The sequence below is a fragment of the Ambystoma mexicanum genome, chromosome 1q (genome assembly GCF_040938575.1).
Source record: "Ambystoma mexicanum isolate Mex_15411 chromosome 1q, UKY_AmexF1_1, whole genome shotgun sequence".
NCBI classification, from domain to species: domain Eukaryota; kingdom Metazoa; phylum Chordata; class Amphibia; order Caudata; family Ambystomatidae; genus Ambystoma; species Ambystoma mexicanum.
In genome coordinates, this window is record NC_090922.1 from 1,099,091,228 (window position 1) to 1,099,108,883 (window position 17,656).

Consider the following 17,656-nt stretch of genomic DNA (forward strand, 5'->3'; position numbering starts at 1 on the left):
TTGTTGGATTCTACACTGCATGGTGTGTTGATATGTGCTTGTGCATCCATGTCTTTCTCCTTATATACATGTAGGTTCTTCATGTCTTCACAAGGCCGTCTCCTTTGCAGATGCAGTTCATGTTGTATGCAGTACACTGAGACATTTGCCTAACAGCAACACTCTGCAGTTGGAAGGGGTCGATGTGCTGCCTTAGTCAGGTTGTAAGACTTGCACTGCTTTAATTTTTTGCTGTCATATATTGCCACGGTTTCATCCTGTACTGATGTGTTGTGTTGCTGGGAAATATTTGTTCATGTGTGGTGTTTCTTATTGATTACTGAGAGCATATTGTCTGTGGACTGTTTACATTAAGGACAGTGCACATTGTGACATGTGTTGTGCATTCATTTAGTTGCTTTCACATTTCATGCCATGCCATGGTGTGTTGGGTAGCTGAGATGGGGAGGGGTTGGGTGACATGGCACTATTTGATGTTTTATTTTGCAAGGGGGTAGTCATTCCTGCTGCATAAATGTGTGTCTTTTTGTGACACAGCATTGGGTGTATTTAAGTAGTTAGGGATGCACACAATGTAACACTTCCAGGTGAACAATCTCAGGCTGGTATGGTTGTGACAGTTGACTGTCCTTTTTGTCATCATCATTGATTGTCAGCTGGTATGTGCCAGGCCTGTGTGCACTTCGCAGGGGTGGGATTTTAGGTGAAGTAATTTGCCACAAGCTGGGTACGGGCTGCCTCACCACGTGCCCTTTCACCTCCCATGCGCAGCGGCCGTGCATGTGGTTGGGGATGTGGGGGCACCACCATGTCCACCTGCACGTGTCGGCGTGTTGCAACATTGTGCAGGACACATGCTGCCACTATGATCCTGCACACTACTGGGGGCACGTATAGCAGCTGCCCACCAGAACGGTCAAGGGATCGAAAGCGTGACTTGAGCACTCCGAATGTGCGCTCCACTATGCCCCGGGTTGCAATATGGGCTGTGTTGTATCTTACCTCGAGTGGTGTGGTGGGGTTCCGAATTGGCGTCATCATGTAGGTGCTCAGAGGGTAGGCACTGTCCCCTGGGGAGGTGATGATGGCTATCATTAGTGGGGTTGTCACATTACTCAGTATCTGACATGCATGCATGTGCAGAGGCATTTATACTCACCAATCAGCCATGTGTCGCCATGCCGCCCAGCTTCCAGGTCCCGGTTTAGGGGTGACATTCTGAAAATGAAACTATCATGGCTTGACCCTGGATAGTTGGCATATACTGAAGTGATTATTCCCTTGGCATCACATACTACCTGCACGTTGATTGAATGCCAGTACTTGTGGTTTCAATATATGTGCTCAGTGGCCCTGGGAGGACATAGAGCCACATGGGTGCAATCAATGGCACCTAGCACTTTGGGGAAGTGTGCCACCCCGTGAAAGTCCTGCACCAAAGCCTGCCTTTCTGCAGGTATCCTGGGCATGTATAAAGCCTGCGGACTGAGGGGTGTGCAGTCATGATGGCCAACACCTGGTGTAGACAGCGTGGCCTGTGACACACCCCCCACTATGGCACTTGTCCGCTGAAATGACCCAGTAGATAAGAAGTGCAGTACATTGAGCACCTTTACCAAGGGGCTCAGTGCTTGGGAGCACAGGGTGGGTGATGTGAGGTCATCCTCCCACTCCCTGACCAGTTCTAGGATTATATGTGGTGGAAACCTGTACCTCCCATACACCTGGTCATAAGGCATCTCAAAAAGGCTGGTCCTGGGTAAAAAAAAAGCGGGGCCTGGCTATCCTCCTCCTCCTGCGGTGTCCCATGACCACTGCTGCGAGGAACGGTATATTCATCGTAGCATCTGAGCTTGTTTGTTGTTTGTGCGCACTTTTATGGTGCACGGGGCCGCTTACTCCTGCTTCCTGCTGGCGTACTTGTTTCCGGATTAGCGCGTCTTTTTTGCTGCACGCCTTTCCCCTGTTCGATTCCATGAATACGTGTTGTTAGTGTGCGTGTGGGCGTTGCGAGCATTTACCTCCTGTACTTCCCCCGTAACGCCCACATTTTCACACGTTGTTCCCCATTCCGCGTGTTACGCCCCGTGTTACGCCCACTTTTGTTGTGTGCGCTGCGCTATGTGCACTTTCCCTGTGTGCATAGCGCATGCCGTTTAATGACGTGTGCGCCCGCGTGCGCCACCCACGATTTTAACGCACATCCCAGGATTTACACGCGTACTGAATTCCATTAATCGATTTTCACGTTTGCGCTGCGATTTTCCCCCTTGCGCTCCCCTTTTTGGCGTACATTTATTCCATGAATCGCCCATTAGTGTGTACATATGCGTGTTCAATGTCAGTTCTCAAAATGACATTGTCAGCAGAACATCACTTGTTTGGTATATAGGCCCTGATTCATGGATTATTTGCCCCGAAAAATATGGGATTTGTGCGCCATTCTTTCCGCAAATCCCTGTTTAACAGATGCGGATTTCCGGGCAGAATGGCAAATAAATCCCGTTTTTTTTTTGGCGCAAATAATTCATGAATCAGGGCCACTATGTCATGACTGACAAATGAATTTTGTGAGTTGTAGTCTTCGTTTTTGTTACATTGCTGCCAGTGAAGCTCAGGGAATCTTAAAACGGCAACATCTCAATGAATCGGAGTGAAAATACATGCAGAAAAATGTGCTTCATTTTGTAACTTAGTTTGGAAGCCAAGTATAATTAGCAGATATGTAGTACTTAAACAAAGCAATGTTTTTAATTTCAGGAAAGGTATGTACGATAACGGATGTATGGTAGGCTACCAACACAATCTATGTGCTTAATCGCTGCAGAGTAAATTGTATTGTGCTAGTTCCTCCTTCAGTTGCCCATGAACAGGTCATTAAGGGTAGTCTTTTTTTTGGTAATTTCAATGCACACTGTGTCAATGGCAGATTCTTTTAACCTATCATGGCCTCCAAGTCCCAAGGGGGTGGGCCGGCGGCAAGTCCATTGGTCCATTGTTGAGTGTTCAATATGCCAGTCTTTAGCTTGAGAATCCAGAGGTATGGCTTGCAGTGTTTAGCTACTTTTCCGATTTACAGAAACTGAGTTAATTCGGTAAAAACTGCAGGGATAATTATCACTAAAAGAATTATTTTCATTGTATTTTGTACCTATTCCTCAATTTGAACATACTTTTTGGACATGTTTATCTTCAAAGCAGATGCACATTGGTATGCCCCAATGAGTATAAACTAACAGCGAGGTAAATACCCTCATAAGAAAAACCTATTACTCTGACATGGAAGCCTAGGTGTTCTACCACAACACCACAGCTCACCATGCATGCACGCGTATGACTTCTATCAACTACGTTTAGAAGTGTTGGAAAGGCTGTCCTTTCTTTTCCACCTCTGTATTATTTAGAACTTGTACACATGCACGGCTCTTCATTGATAAAGTATTTTGTAATACCAGATAGTAAAATGGTACAAAATAACGTTTATAGTATAGTTCAATATAGTAGCTGAAAGATGCTAAACTCTTAAACATAGTTAATTTGAGGAGAGCTACAGAGTGTTTTCTGAACTTTGAATGAGGCCAAACAGAATGTGGAATGCTTAGGAGGAACAGGTGGAATAGGTACTTCATCACAGTTTAGGGGTATGGCTACATAGATCGAGATTTGCCCACTGCTCTTTGGATTGGCCAGTTTGACTAGGGGCCAAAACATGCAAAATTCCAATGATGCAAACCAGCTTCGAAAGTAACTAGCACAGTGAATTGTGTGCTGTCTGGCACTTCATTCAAATAGACTATGTGCGATGTTCTTGATGAATATGAATATGTGTATCAGGAACTTCGCCACTCACTATGAGAAAGGGCAATGAAGATGTGAGGGCTATGTGGATACAGTGGCTTAGCTATGCCCAAAGTTTCTCTGATTAACCAACTTGAGTAGGAAAGTCAGTGCCACAGCCTATAACAACATTCTTTATGTTGTGAACTCTGAAACTGCCTTGTCAAATGAATTATGTGGTACTCTTCTTGAATGTTTATCAGAGACTTAAAGTAAATGTTTGTGTGAGGTGCATGGCTACAGGGCAAGTCTGCATCGACTACTCCCTTGATTGCCCAGCTAGTGCAAGAAAGGCACACCAGATCTTACAAGAGTGTTACCTAAGCAAATGCAGTGCATGAATCACACAAATAGGGAAGTCACTGATTGATTGGCCAGTGAGGCATTGGCTGATACTGCTGTGATTGCGACACACCCAGTGACCAAGTCACTTTTGTTCAGAAGGGTTTGGTGGACTTCATCCTCCACAGTGTACCTAGTTCTAAGCTTTTTCTCCCCAATCCATCTACTGGCTCTAGATGCCCTTTCTGTGCCTGGTGCACCAGCATAGATGCACATGGGTGGAGCCATCACCGTCAATGAAAACCCTCAACGCCAAAAGACAAAAGTGGGAGACTGAGTCCAACAGATTGTAGCAAACAGGCTTCATTGAGACAGTGAGATTTGAACACAATGTTATGGCCTGTGGAAAATCTCTATCCTCCATCTAAAACATGGACATTATTTATCTTCTGATGATAACCGGGAGGAGCAATGTCTTTCGCCCTCTGACGTGGCTCCTACCAACCCAAAGTTGGTATTCATCTCAATTCTAGGCAGTTCCTACACCTTCGCTAGGATTCCACTCATAGATGTTCCTCTTCCTTGTCTCTGGGAGCAGTCCATCCTGTGACCTTGTACACAGTCAGAGAAGAACATTTGCTAACTTCTCCACACCTACCCAGTCTCTCCTGTTAGGGACAGGTATGCCCAGACGTGGGTCCCGTGCCTGCTGGGCCTAGAGAACCAAGCTACTCCTTGCTGATGAGGCCCAACAAGGTCAAACCATCTCTGGGGATGCTTGTGTTTTCATGCAGAAGGGATGCGACCAAGCAGTTTGGGCTGGACTGCCCCTTTGGCATGGGACGAAGCCTGATTTTCATATTGTATTTCCCATTTTGTAATGGCGTGGCAGACAAAGAATGATGGTCTTGAGGATTGCCCAGAGCAATGTCAGAGATTAAGATTAATTCTAAACCTTCCAGCCATCACCTCTTTTGTTTAAACTTTCCAAGTCTCGCTTATCATGTGACCCAGGCACCTTAACACTCTGTCTCAAACCAGTTTCTGTTCAAGCTTTTTTCCAAGGAGTTAAATAAATTGTATGCTACACATTGAACCACATATTCATATATATTTATATTTGATATATGACAGATTTATTAAAACACCAGCAAAGTGTTGGTCCCCCCAACAGCCTAATGGATGCTTTTTGGGGCGCCTTTGGAGCTATTGTGGTTCTTTGACCTGCAACTGTTCCTAAATATTGTAATATCAATACCATATACTTTGCATTTCAAAGTGTTGCGACTTTAAGGCATCTTATTCACACATCCCAGTTTGTCCATTTCTGCTCTAAGTAACCTAAATTATTTCTTCGCACAGCTTGAAGGAACAATACATAATATAAATGTTGGGAGGTGTACAGCAGATTAGAAAAAGGGTACGCATTTCCATGCTACTACTACATAAAGGAAAGCATTTTTAAAGAGTTGCACATGACATTGGCTAGTTATAATTGACTCTTGGAGAGTAAGAAATGGAATTAATGTTGAGAGCATAGGGTGCAAGTGAATTTTTATGCCTACTTAGTAGGTTATAACTTGAAATGTTTAACCCCGAGTAATAGAAGTGCATCTCCCCAAATTGTTGTTGCATCTCTTTGAGCTTTCTCATATAAAGCTTATGCTTGACCTAAACGGGCCTGCTCTCCAATGATTAGTGTTCTTTTTATCTTATTCATCTTTGTTGTTGTCAATAAGGTTTCATATATTTTGTCTAAGACACTTGTTCGGAATGCATACAGCAGTGTGGTCTGACATACGTCACTGACATATGTATCTTTATCCTTCGTAGCAGCTTAAAGATAATGGATTCCCAGTTGAAGTCTACTTCCATCATATAATATCACCACATCCCCCATTGGTGCCAATGTGATTGTTTTTGTTTCAATTTCTTCCCCAATTCATAATATTTAAAGATGTCTTCCAGTCGCTGTTCCCACTCTTGCCCCCTCACCACCCGCTATATATCACTTGATGCTCTTATTTAAAGGCAACCTGTCCTAGGATGGCCTCTGCTCTGTTATTGCCTACTGTGTAAGTCATCTCCATGAGAAATTACACCATGTTCTTCAATTAATACAAGTACGAAATACAAAAAGTACACAGTATTTTTGTGACATTAGTAAATAAATGTCTAATCGCTATTCGTAATCTGTGAACAAGCAACTACACAGTATCTTTATTCACAACAATCGTCCACCACTTACCTTTTGGATGTTTCACCTACCTTTAACGTTGAAGGGCGGTGGTGCCATTAGGTTCATGTATTATCCTGCCATGTCTTCCTAGACAGGCACCCTTAATGTACCCTGTAATATTTTTTTTAAAATATGTTTATTTTAAACCAAGGCAGGACACATTGCATACAGATTTCACACCAATAACAATTCTCTTTCGCTCGCGTTCTCCTTCCCACCTCTCCCCACCCCTCTCGGAGCCCATCTCCCCCCCCCCACTCCCCCTGCACTCCGCAGGGCCGACCGCTGCCCCCGACCCTCAGGTGGGTTCTTGATCTCCCAGAGTCCATCAAGTGCTGAGGGGTTTAAATGTTAAGGCGGGGAAATGTTGGTCGTACTCCAGCACTGGGGCCATAGGTTCTGGAAGCGATGCAAGACCCCCGCCCTTGCCGCAGTCACTTTTTCCACGATCAGGATGTCCCAAACTTTACCCCACCAGTGGGCCATGCACGGGCCTTCCGGGGACTTCCAGAAGCGGGCCAACACGGTTTTGCCAGCCAAAAGGCATTGCATCACTAGTTTCGCTCTGTTTCTGGAGCGGGGGTAGACCCCCGGGGTCAGGACTCCCAGCAGGACCATCTCGGGCTCAATGGGGAGTGACATCCCCGTAATTTGTTCGATCGTCCCCAGGCACTGCACCCAGAATCGATGGATCTTTGGGCAAGTCCACCACATATGAAAAAAAGGAACCAGGCTGGGAGCACCCCCTCCAGCAAGAAGGGTCCACCCGGGGGTTCGTGTGGTGTAATCTAAGGGGGGGGGGGTAGTACCATCGGAGCAGCAGCTTATATGCGCATTCCTTGTTGGTCACACAGGTACATGAGGAATGGGTGCGGGTCCAGATGTCCACCCAGGATTGGTCCTGGATCGGGAGACCCAGGTCGGCCTCCCATTGGGCCATGCTCCATGTTCTTGCGCTTAAGAAGTCCCCCGAGAAGCGCCCGTACAGGGTTGAGATCCTGCTCCGGGATGGCAGGTCCTTCAATGTTAGTTCCAGAGCGGTGAGGGGGCAGACTGCCGCCCGGAGGGTCTGGGGGTGTGAGCACCAGTGGCAGAGTTGGCAGTACGTAAATCTATCCCTTTCCTGAAGCTGAAACATCGCCTTACATTGTTCAAAGGTGCGTGGTGCGTTTCCGGCATATAGCTGCTCCAGGGTCTCGAGGCTTCCGTCGATCCAGTTCTGGAAGTTTCGGGGGTTCGATCCAGGCGAAAAGTTTGGGTTGTGGAAAATGGAGGAGAGTGGGCTTTGTCCCCTTGGGATTCCTTTTTGTTTTAGGGCGCAGTCCCATGAGCTTAGTGTATGTTTGGTGGTTAGTAGCAGCGTCTTCCAGTGTTCTCTCGGGGGGGCTGGATGTGTGGGAGGAATCGCAGGGGGAGCGGCAGCTGGGCCTGCTCTAGTTCCACCCACCTCGAGCGGTCTGTAACGATTTTCCAGGCATGGATGTGTGCTAGCTGTGCTGCCGCCCTATAGGCCTGAAGATCGGGGACCCCCAGGCTCCCCAGTCTTGAGTTGCCCAGCAGGGTTTTGTGGGGGGTCCTGGCTTTCTTGCCCCTCCAAATAAACTTCAGCATTTTCTTCTGCAGATCCTGGAGAGCCTGCCTCGGGATGGCCACTGCAAGGGAGGAGCAGACATAGAGAAATCGCGGAAGCAGGTTCATTTTTGCAGCCGTGATCCGTCCCATTAAAGAGATTTCCTGGGTGGCCCAGCGCCTCAGGTCTCCCTCCAATTCACTGAATAATCTGGAGAAATTTGCCTGCTATGTGTCCTTTGGGTCTGCTGGGACATGGGTCTCCCAAGTAGGGGATGGCGTGTTTCTTCCATCTGATTGGGCATAGCCTAGTTAATGCCTCTTGTTCCTCCTGGCGAAGGCCAATGCCCAGGCCCACTGATTTAGAGAAATTAACAGCAAAGCCGGTGACCCTTCCGAAGTCGGATATTTCCGCCAGGGCGTGTTTGGCTGAGGAGTTGGGGTTTGAGAGTATCAGAAGAACGTCGTCGACATACAGTGCAATTTTATGTTGAGCTAACCCTAATTGTGGTCCCTTGATGAGCTCATTCCGTCTAACTCTTTGGGCAAACAGCTCCATCGTTAGTGCGAAGAGGAGAGGAGACAGGGAGCAGCCCTGTCTCGTCCCGCAAGTCATGGGGATCGGGGATGATAAGGAGCCATTGATCCTCAGGCGGGTCTTGGGGGCTGCGCAGTTGGCCATTACCATAGATTGGAAGTTGGACCCTCCCGCTCTGTTCAGAATAAAGCCTGTTTGGTCTGTATGGATTAGAGTCGGGAGGATGTGCGACAGCCAGTTAGCCAGAATCTTGGAATAGAGGATCGCGTCTATGTTCAGCAGGGTAATCGGCTTGTACGAGGCCGGGTCTCTCAGGTCCATGCCGGGCTTAGGGAGGAGGATGGTTGTGGACTCCTGCATCGATGGAGTCACTGATCCAGTTTCCTTGAATGAGTTGAAGAGAGTTACCATAGGGGGGATCAACTGGGATTTAAATATCTTGTAGAATCTCTGTGAGAAGGAGTTTTGAGGGCTTTAATGGCTTCATCGACCTCCTCGTCCGTGATTGGGGCTTCTAGGATGTCCCTTGTTGCAGTGGGAAGCGTGGCAGGGCCGCCCCCCGTAGGTATTCCTCCTGTTGGGATTGGTCCCGTGGGGGTGCAGTCATTACTTGAGTTAGGTGGTCCACTGCCAGCCGTTGTTTTTCGAGTTTGGCGTAGTGCGTCCTCCCCTGCGGGTCACGGAGCCCCGTGATGGTGTTGACTCGTCTTGTTTTGGCCAGTTTGGCTACTAGAAGCTTATTCGCTTTGTTGTTCTTGGCATAGTAAAATTGCCTAGTCTTGGCCATCAACTGTGCGGTGTGATCCACGTAGTGGGCCTCTAATTTCTTTCTAGCTATGCGGACGGCTCGGTGAGTCTTGGGGGACCACCCCTTCTTTTTCTGGGCCTCCCCTGCCGTTTGCAGTTCTTCTTCGAGGGCTTGCCAAGTTTGTCGGCTATTGCGGTGGAATGCCACCCCTTGGGCTATCAGGGCTCCCCTGATCACTGCTTTCATCGCATCCCAATTATTTGCGAGGGAAGTGTCCGTAGCAGGGTTGTCCTCAAGGAAGTTTTTGATCGAGGTTGCAATCCTGTCCCTAACCAACATATCATTCAGGATGGGGTCGTAGAGTGTCCAACTATGTGAAGAGTTGGCTCTGGGATCCTGGGTCCGCAGCCCCATCACTATTGGTGCGTGGTCGGGCAGGATGATTGGGCTGATGGAGACTCCGTTGGTGACAGAGAGGGTTTGGGGCGAGGTCAGGAGGAGGTCCATCCTCGAGAAGGTTCGGTGGACGTGGGAGAAAAAGGAGAAGTCCCTCTCGGTAGGGTGTAGCACCCGTCACACGTCCATCACCTCCAAGGTTCTGAACAGGCATAAGAGGCTGAGGGCTAGGGCGAAGTCGCCTGGGGAAGGTGGATGAGATTTATCTCTGGTGGGGTCCGGTACTCCGTTAAAGTTCCCCCCATTATCATCTGGCCTTCTGTGAAGCCCACGAGGGCGGAGCCCAGGGAGTCGTAGAAGCTTGCCTGTCCCGAATTGGGTGCGTAGACTGAGACAAAGGTATACAGATCCCCCAACAAGAGGCATTTAACTGCCACGAAGCGTCCCTCTGGGAATAGTATGGAGTCCAAGATCTGGGGATTGAGGCCTTTTCTAAAGAGGATTGTTGTCCCCCCCCTTTTTGGATCGCCCCGAGGCGAGGAATTGAAGTGGGAATAGACGTGAACGAAGGCGCCCAAAGTCCGCTGGGATGAGGTGAGTTTCTTGAAGCATCGCCACCCCGGCTTCCTCATCCTGCAGTTTCTGTAAGATCGATTTGCGTTTAGCGGGGGAGTTCAGCCCGTTAACGTTTAGCGAGAGGCACTGTAGTGTCTGAGCTTCTCGGGATGGAGAGCCAGCTGCGTTAAGCTCCGGTGGGAGGGGGCCGGAGGGAAGATGGTCAGACGCCATCATTGGTGTAGGATGAGATTGAGTTGTCCTGCTCTTGGGGTTTTAACAGGAGCCCCCAACGGGGGGCAAACTTTTTAACTGGTGGTGTGGTCGATATTGTGAGTGCGGCCAAACCCCTGGCCAACGGGGCCAGTTGAGTCATTAGAGTAACTAGGATTTCCAAGGACATAAAGGTGGAACTTAACTTGGAATGGGCATGGGCCGTGAGTGAAGCCTGCTGTGTTGAGCAGAAACACCCTTCGGCTGTGTCGTAATGGGCGAGTTGTTGTAAGGAAGAGCGGGGCCCCTAGGTTGATCGTGTGGCCTTGATTCCCGTTGTCTGGCCTGTGTGTCCTTTACCACTTCCTGTTGTTTCGGGAGGCTCTCAACCAAACGGACCTTCTGGGCTGTGGGGCGGGGGCGGACTCCCGGTCCTCTGTCGCCTCTGAGGTCGTTGGGGCGGCCCCCGTGGGGAGGCAAAGTGCATAATTTAGCTGGCATCCTCCAGATGGGCAATTCTCCGCAGAGTGCCGTTGTAGGAGAATTGCAGGGCTGTTGGAAAGAGCCATCTGAACCGGACCTGACATTCTTGAAGGAAAAGGGCTAAGGGTCGCAGTGCTTTCCTCTTCTGTAGGGTTAGGAGCGAGAGATCTTGGTAGATCTGGAGGCGCGAGCCCAGAAAGGTGAGCTTGTCTTTTGTGCGACTGATGGCGGATATGGCCTCTTTTGTGGAGTAAAAATGGACCCTAGTGATGACATCTGGGGGGGGGTCCGATTCCACCCCCCGGCGTGGGCGCAGTCTGTGGATTCGATCCAGCAACAATAGGTGCTTGTCTAGGTCCGGGAGGAGGGCCTGGAAGAAATCTCCCACATATTCAGCCAGTTGTTTGTCCGAGACTGAGGTGGGAATGCCTCAGATCCGGAGGTTATTGCGGCGGGTCCTATTCTCCAAGTCCTCCTGTTTGAACTCCAGAATCTCGCATCTATCCTGTAGGGCTCTGACTGAATGTTGGATTTCACCCAGCGTTGTGTGGTGCTGCGTGTGGTCCTCGACCTCTCCCAGTCTCTGCTCCACCTCATTGACTCTGTTGTTGGTTTGTTCCAAGTTTGTGGAGAGCTCTGTCATGCAGGCTCTGAATTCGGCCTTAATGTCCACCATAAACGCTAGTAAGTTGCCTCTGGTAGCTGGGGGGGGGTCGCCCTCCTTTTGCTGGTCCTGCAGGGCGGGTCCGGTAAAATCGGGTTTCCGCCCCTTGTCTGAGGCCGTCAGCATGGTGGCTATGTCCGCATTTTTGGTCACTTTTGTGTGTTTGGACATGGTGCCAGGAGTGGGGCGGATGTTGTATTGGGTGGCAAGTTTGTGTTCTGCCTTGTGTTCTGCTTTGTTCTGCCTTGTGTCCTGCCCTGAGGGCGCTGTCCCGGGCCGGGGAGCGCCGGGTCCGAGATCCACCAGTGAGGGTCTCACAGGAGACAGCAATTGAGTTGAGAGGGGGGGATATGGGCCGGGGCGCCCCAGGAAGAACAGATTCACGAGAAGAGTGGGGCCTCAGGAGCCCACCGCGACATCCCCACCGCCTGGTGGCTCTGGATGCTTCCTGTGCAGGGTGGCCGTGGGTTCCCGCCGATGTAGGGGTGCTTATTGGAGTGAGACTGCGCCGCAGGGTGCCCGGAGGCCCCCGGCTGGAGTCACCCAGGGTCGAGGTAGTTCTGGCGTTGGGCCCCCCAGTCCGCTGGGGGAAGGTGGATCCTCTGCTTATTTAGCTCTTTGGGGAGGAGGGTGGCGCTGGGCCCTATGCTGGGTCAGCACCCACTGACCATCGAGGAGGGGAAGAGCCGTGGTCCTAGGGGGGTGGAGCCGGGATGGAGGTGGGCAGGGGCACCTCTGGAGTTGGGCTAGCAGGCCTGCAGGGTCTGGGGTCGGCGGCTCCTCCCAGCGCGGAGCGGCCGGTGGGAGAGCATGGGGGGAGGAGCCGGGTGGAACTGGAATCACGGCCCGCAGCCCCGCCGCCGGGGGAGACTGCAATCCAGCGGGGGCTCAGGCAAGACGTGCTACGGCTCCCACCCCCCGCGGGACCCACCTGGATGAGCGTTCTCCCCACCACGGTGGGCCGCCCCATGGGCCGCCTCCCGTATCGGCGTCGGAGTCGAAGCTTAATTCCCGCTCCGGGGTGCTGCGCGGTGTCTCCCCTTCAGTGCTGGAGCACGGCAGATGCTGCGGGTTCCCAGCTCGGGTACGCTGGAGCTGGATGGCTATCCGGGGGGGTCATCAACTGGTGGGGCCGCTCCTGAAGCCCCCAGCGCAGTCTCTGGGTCCGCGGGCTGAGTGCGCCTGCCATTTTGGCAATTCGTAGCCGTCCGGCGCTATGAGGAGGCGGCGATGTAGCCGGGTCCCTGAGGAGCGTTATGCTCTTATCTTTGGACCTCCAGTGCCCCAAATGTTCTGACGGCCCCAGATGTTATTGGGGCCCCGACAGGAGCTCGGGAAGCCACATTTCTAGGGCTGACACGGCGGGCTTCGTATGGCTGGCATCAGCGGAGCAGCCACATCGATGGGGCTCCAAGCCACGCCCCTACCCTGTAATATTTATGCTGGGGCTTCCTTTTGTGGATTCATTGTACCTAAAGAGCTTTATGTTCTCCTCTGTGATCTGCATCCTCCTCCTCTGTGCCCATTTGATCAACACTGCCATGGTCAGTGCAGAGTACACTTTTTCTAACGAGCTACCACAAATACTGCAATGAATATAATCTCTTCTTTTGTTGATTTTTTTTTTTGGCTCCCTTTCTCTAAAACAGCATTCACACTGTGAAGTTACTTGGCTACACCTAGGACATCTAGGACTGTCGCTTGGAAGGCATCCACCCACAACTAATTCATATTGCATGAAGTTCAGATGTGTAGCTTCCATATGCAAGTGATGCTCTATGTTCAAGCTAATATATTGATCCTTTCTGACAAAGTTGCAATGTCAAGTGATGTTATCCCACCCGAGGGAGTTAACCAACTTGTCATAAAGTAGTGTGGCGGGTTGATGGAAAGAGTTGGACACTCTGAGGACATTATTCAATACTTTAAACTTGTAAGTAACAGGCCTAACTTTCCCTATCACTAATCGAAGGAAACTAAAGGAACACGTCAATTGTCAGAAAGTCCAAAGTAAAGATTTCCACTGTCCATACTAACTATATCTGACCCTACTGCTATATTTAACTAACTTAATATGCCAAGAGAATGTCTTATCCTTCGCCTGTTCTTTTCTTTATCTCCAAGTAGTGTTTATATTTCGTAGTCATTACAGTCTCTCTCTGTGGTAGAGACATTTCTCGCATAATCTCTTTGGATAGTCTTTGAGTGAGATCAATTCTTGTACTTCTTCACAAATAGTCTTGTTTATCGTATTTTCTGTGGTTCTATATTTACAATAACTCCCCTTCAGGTACTTCCTCATAATCTTGTCATAACTTGAAGACTCTTTGCTCTCTTTACATTCAGGCTTTCCTGAGGTGGATTTATCTTGACCCTTTTTTAGGCTTTTTTTCGTCATAACTTCTCTGTCTTTCAATGTCTCTTTTTTTATCTTGGTCATTCACGATTTGTATATCTTGTTTCTCATTGCGTATTCTTATGTTAAACTTTCTCCAGTCTTCAATTTTAAGGTTATCGGGTTTCTTCCCTTCCTCCCAGGGAACTTGTTTCCATTCTCTACTTGTTCTCTACCTGGGTTGCTTAGACCCTTCTGTTATGTTATTTGGAATTTGTATAGCGCCTTTTACCATTGTTATGATTTTAAAGCGCTGTGGGTTGTACGCCCTCGGGGACCGCAGTCCAGGTCAGTAGAGAGAGTAGTGTAGTACAACATACTTTGGTGCACTTGGTATGTGTGCAGCCAGTGTGCAATGGGTGGTGTGCAGCTGCATACTAGTGCTAGGAGTGATGCAGTGGATTGTGTGCAACAAGACCGATGCACTATGGTGTCGGCATTCTGGCGGCGATAGTGGAGGATGACGTTATGTGAGCAACCAGGCTGATTTCAACAGGTATAGCTGCATTCTAAACACTGTTGAGGTGGACATGGAGGTGTGTAAGTATTTGTGCAGGTAGGCCGAATTAATCGAGGGGTGTAGCTGCATTCATTTGTTTGCTGGTGCAGAGGGAAGAGTTAGCATAGCGGTATGTTTGAGTGTCTATGTGTTTTCCAGGGGTGACCTTATTCCTGTTCAGCTTCCAGTGCCTGTCGGGCCTGGAATCTCCCTGTTTCTTGATTGGTGAGATTGATTTGGTGAAGACTGATGGGTGGTGAAAAGCAGATCTGTCCCAAAACTCATTTTGTTACTGTATGGCTGCTAGCGACGTCCTCGGTCTGCAGTTTTGCTGAATGGATCCATGATAGTCGGTTCTACTAGGACATTCCCATTTGGTTGGGATTAGCAAATGATAGGTGATCGTGTTCCTTGCTATATAAATCTACACAGGCATTTCCAGATGTGTTGGATTAGCAAGTAGGGCATTTTCGGGATTGCTAGCGTAGTGCATAATTGCAGGGCAATGATCAAGTTTATAAATGCTATTAGTGCTCGATTGCTAGTTCTGCTAGACAGGTTACCGTTGGTTAGTTCTGCTATATACATTCAGTGCTGGGTATGATTAGCAGATTAACTGCTGGAGGACCCCCCGTATCTCATTTCATGCTTCTCACTTTTCTTCTTCACTCGTTACTCTCTTGGTATCTCGTTGTTGGGACTGAGACGAGTTCCTCTTTTCATATAATAAGCCTCTTTTCTTACTGGGTTATTTGTTACTTCTTTACAATTCCAATTATACAGTCTATACTTTACTTTGATACGTATATAGCGCCACACGGCCATAGCTCTCAGGGCACACATAAAAAGGATACAGACAAACAAGAACAATGGAGACATTTGTCAGGCTGAGAGCACTTGTCAACTCCTTTGTTGAAAAGATATGTCTTAATCGCTCCTATAAATCATTTCAGACAAGGAATAGCCCACAGTGTGGCTGGAAGCTCATTCCACGCACAAGGCTCCCAGGTATAAAATCTGACTCCCTGTACTTTTGCAGTTTGACGTGCCGCTGGAAGAGCATTTTGTTGTCATTGGGGTGAAGTACTCTCCTACACGGTGGGGCCTTCAGACAGTCGGACAGATATCAGGGAACATTACTGAAAAGGCATTTATGTGTCAAAGTGAGGGCTTTGTGCTGAATTCTGTGCTTCACAGGCAGCCAGTGAAGGGAACGTCTAGCTGCGGTTATATAATCCGGCCTGTCAAGTCCACAAACAGCCATACATCCTCATTCTGGACGGTCTAAAGTTTATTTAAATTAGACAAAGGGGTACCAACCAGCAAACCATTGCAATACCCCAACTTGGAGTTGATCGGAGCAGACGCCATGAGGGAGCTATTATACTTGAAAAGATATGGACAAATCTGTGTCAGCAGTCTGGTGATATCATATGATAGGTTATTTATAATGTGCTTAATACCCAGAGGTTTCTAAGCACAGACCCGGGGATCGAACCTGTGTTGCTCCGTGTCATCTTCCTTCCAAAGCGAGCATGTTGCCCCTGAGCTATCCTCCCGAGATAATGTAAGCACAAGAGCAGTGTGCTTATTAAACAATAGCTGGGAGTCGAAAAAGAGTTTTGATATGAGGGGCCACTGAAATAGGACAGCCAGCTTTAACAAATAGTTCTAATAATATTTGGGTGTCATCCGCATCATTTGTGTAGCAGACCCACAAGCTGTCCAGAAGGTCGAAGAGAGGCTGGGTGTAAATATTAAAAAGGTTTGGTGATAGACAGGAACACTGTGGTACCCCGCAGGTAAGATGAACAGAGCAAGGTGGATCATCACCCACAACAACCCTTGCAGAGCAGGGCCCCGAAAAGGACTCAATATAAGCCACAGCATTCCCAGAACATCTCTCAATTTCAACCAATCTTCTAGTCAGCATGGTGTGATCCACCAAGTCGAAAGCTGCAGAAAGATCCAGCATCAGAAGAGCAGTGTGACCTTTATCAGTAATACCTGCAATGTTAGACTTGAGGTCCAGCAAGGCAGTCTCTGTCCTGTGCTCGTCTTCGAAGCCAGATTGGTGGACCCCAAGTAAATTATGTGTCTCAATATACTCCGCAAGCTATAGGTACAGGATCCTATCCAAGATCTTCAAGAGAAAAGGGATATTAGTAATGGGCCGGTAATTACTAGATATTGCAGCGTCCAGATTTTCCTTTTTAACAGGGGGTAATCCATGCCTCTTTGAGACAACCAGGCACATTGAAGTCAAGAAAGGAGGTGTTGACAATCTTGGTGACCCAGGGGATGAGGAAGTCTAAGGAGTCCTTAATAATATTAGCCGGGCAGACATCTCCTAAACAGAAGATGGGTTTCATGCCATTTATAATTGTAAAAACTTCATTTTTAGTTACCTGTCTAAAAGGTAAACTCAGGCCGGTCTACAGGCTTATGTTTTTGTTCTTAATACTGTGATGAGTTCCTTCAGATCTACAATGATGCCCTGGCAGCCTCCCAGTTCCCAAAGATGCCTCTCTATATGTCAGAACCGGTGGCGGGGCTCGGCTCTAGCCTGGGTGTGCTTTCTTGTTCCTTTTGCTAGTCTGATTCCTGTTCCCTCATCAGGTTGCTGCTTTTCACTCACGCTGGTAGTTGTAAGATTTCCACGCTTCCTGTACCAATGATCTCGGCGTCGTTCTTAGGGTGTCATGCCCACCACGCTTACTTGTGGTCACGCCACCACCGGATAGCTCGTTCCTCTTTCCTGCCTCAAAATGCCTTTCTCGCATCTGCAGACGCCAGGCCTCTGACCAGGGCTGGACTGGCTTCTCAGGAACTGTGGAGATCTCCCGGTAGGCCTCTGCACCCTGGGTCTCTCTTGTGGGGTATTTTCACATTTTCCCAAAGGAAAAGGGTTGGGCTTGCGTCCAGGGCCTCTTTTGATTCCCAGTCCACCCCTGCCTCTGGCATCTCATACTGGCGTTCTCTGCCTCGTTAAAAGTCGCAGACTATACAACTTGTCTTCACTCCACCTCCACAAGGTGTAATGCTGTCAGGGGACTTCCTGCGCGCCAAGCTCTCCTCCTTCTCTCCTACTCATCCCAGTTAAATATACATCTTTACAAATAGATTTCTTTTTGCATTGCCTTCAGCCAACAGTAAAGTTGCCACATTATTCATACAAACAGGTAGTCCCGCGTATGCGGCTATGGGAGATGGTCCAAGGAGTTCTTCACAGGAACAG

At 48.8% G+C, this 17,656-nt stretch overlaps 1 protein-coding gene across 3 annotated transcripts in view; it reads left to right on the plus strand.

Moving 5' to 3' along the window:
- RPAP2 (RNA polymerase II associated protein 2) overlaps positions 1–17,656 on the plus strand; it is a 1,184,138-nt gene that overhangs the window by 255,493 nt on the left and 910,989 nt on the right. The gene's annotated exons all lie outside the window — the stretch shown is intronic.